Source organism: Squalius cephalus, assembly GCF_949319135.1.
Source record: "Squalius cephalus genome assembly, chromosome: 13".
NCBI classification, from domain to species: domain Eukaryota; kingdom Metazoa; phylum Chordata; class Actinopteri; order Cypriniformes; family Leuciscidae; genus Squalius; species Squalius cephalus.
The window spans coordinates 22349484-22352082 of record NC_137134.1 but is presented as its reverse complement, the minus strand read 5'-3'; the positions used below and the strand labels follow the sequence as shown (position 1 = coordinate 22352082).

Below are 2599 nucleotides of genomic sequence, written 5' to 3'. Positions count from 1 at the left end.
TTGACAATGGTTACTGTACTGTTTTTTGTCTAGCTAACAGAATACAATTGTGCACTGTAAAAAAGTTACTGTAGAATTTACAGCAACTTACTGGCAATTTTGGTTGCCAGTAAGCCTGTAAATTTTACAAGAGTACTGTAAAACATCAACTACAATTTAACAGTAAAAATACAGCACTAACAAATTGCTGTAAATTTTACAGCAAATTACTGGCAATTTTGGTTGCCAGTAAGCCTGTAAATTTTACAAGATTACTGTAAATCATAAACTACAATTATACTGTAAAATTATACAGCACACATGTAAAAGCAGCTAAACAAGAGCAGCTGTGAATTTACAGTTCTTTAATGTAATCTTTACAGTATGTTACTGTTATTAATAATGTACTGAATTAAAACCTGAGATAACTCACTTCATTTGAGGAAATTGATTGGTCAATTGCCATTAAATATTTATACTGTGAGATTATTTCATTTGAATCCACTAAGAAAAAGACATCATGAGTTAACTAGAAACATCAATTTAACTAAATCCTACTAGTGATCATCATCACACATGAATGAGTTGAAGAACTTAAAAACGGCATCAATGTATCAGCAATTACACAGTCACTGCCTTTAAATAAAGCAACATGCATCATAACATCAGTGTTTCTCTGCTCATCCTGGACTGAAGCTCAAGCTCTACTCTTCAGCACAATGGTGACACACAAAACACAACAGAAACCCTTTAAATCCCAACAGATCATTAAAACACTAGCATATCTCCACTATAGCATTATGTGCAAAAACACATAAAATCACACAAAGCAAATCACAGAATTGTACTTTTTGTTTAGTAAATTTGACAGTGAGATTTTACTGTAAACAACTGACTTGTTTACACCATTTTATTTTTAGTGTGTCATCAAAAGTTTGCTGTCCATTCCAGTTTGTTAGACCACAGGTGACATAATCCCCATCTATAACCAATAGAATCATCCACATAACAGCTGGGAAAAAAACTAATTACAATATATTCACAACTTCTATTTACTTTTTCTTCTGCACTCCCATGCAGCTCCCTTTGTTTTGTCTACTGCACTCCCAGCTCCCTTTGTTTTGTCTTCTGCATTCCCAGCTTCCTTTGCTTTTTCTTCATCGTTTCCTTTGACCTTTGCCGTTTCTTGCTTTTCATTAAATTTAAGTAAATAGAGAAACGTTAAAGCAAAAACAAGAAGAGCAGGAGCAATGAAGACAAGGACATGCTATATTCCTGGAATAATTGCATGGATATGAAAAATTTAAATCAGCCTAAATGTCCAGTGGAATCAACAAAAGGCTTGCTGGAACAGATTTTAAAACAGTGTTTTTAGCCAGGTCGTTCTTAAATATGGCTGGAATTTTTTTTGCTGTTTTTTTCTTTTTTTTTTTCTTTTTGACATCTTCTAAAACTCCGACAACACAAAACAGCTTGTGTGACTATTGATGGTGTTTTGGTCTCTTTATGCTCTATGGAAATATTTGCAGCTCGGTGAAGATCCCCGGTGAAGATCCCGATGGAAAGTTGTTTAATTAGTGGACAGAAGTGCTGCAATGAACAAAATGACATAAAATGACAAAAACAAACACAATTCAATACTATTAGATATTACAAAGATGTGTTTACTTGCAACATATGTAAAGACGATGTCCAATAATATTTCAATGAATTTATTTCTTTATTTTAAAGTTAATATACAGTATGTTTTAGACTTACTCTTGTTGTGGCTCTGTTGTGATGTGTTGTCTGTTTGTTATTCCGATTCAGCAACAATAAAAAGTGTTGATGTGTCTTATCAAGAAAAACATGTTTCAGATGTATTAAGCAATGTTCAAAGAAATTTAGGGGGATACAGGGAAGTACAGATACTTACTTATTCTTGAGTTAGTTATAGCCATAAAGTCCAAGTAATATGTATAAATATCCCAGCATGAAACTGAATCTTCTCCAAGTTGAAATAGTGTAGGCTACAGCTCTTTAGAAAAGCTTGCATTGTACCAGTGCAGAAAACCACATCCTGTTATTATAGCATGCTAACCATATTTCACAGTGACAGAAAGACTAAATTTGACAGTCTAACTCCTTCTTTGAATCTTGAACTCAGATTAACCCTTCCTTGAGTCCTTAAAGGGATAGTTCACTTAAAAGTGAAAATTCTGTTATCATTTACTTGCCCTCATGTTGTTCCAAACCTGTATGAGTTTCTTCTGTTGAAGACAAAGGAATATATTTTGAATAATGTTGCTATAACCAGACAGTTGACGGTTAACCTTTATGGTATTTTTTTCTATGGAAGTCAATGGATATCGTCAACTGTCTGATTACCAACATTGTTTTAATGTGTTTATCTTCTTTTGTCTTCAACAGAAGAAACTCATACAGATTTGAAAACACATGAGGGTGAGTAAATGATGACAGTATTTTTATTTTTGGGTGATGAATCTATGTTGTATAGGAGAAAACACCTTTTGTGTCTCACGGCAAACAAACTATATATTACAAAATGGTTAAACGATTACAGAAATGTTATTCATTTTAAGGTTTTAATGTGTAATCTTGTTTAACATGATGTAATCCT

General features: G+C 32.9%; 1 long non-coding RNA gene across 1 annotated transcript; it reads right to left on the bottom strand.

Annotated features, from left to right (window-relative positions):
• Positions 1-330: 330 nt before the first annotated feature.
• On the bottom strand, positions 331-2072 carry LOC307170424. Its single transcript, XR_013823382.1, has 3 exons — positions 1895-2072; positions 1738-1812; positions 331-1569 (listed from the first exon to the last, which is right to left on the bottom strand). It is a non-coding gene; the product is annotated as an uncharacterized lncRNA (long non-coding RNA).
• Positions 2073-2599: the final 527 nt, after the last annotated feature.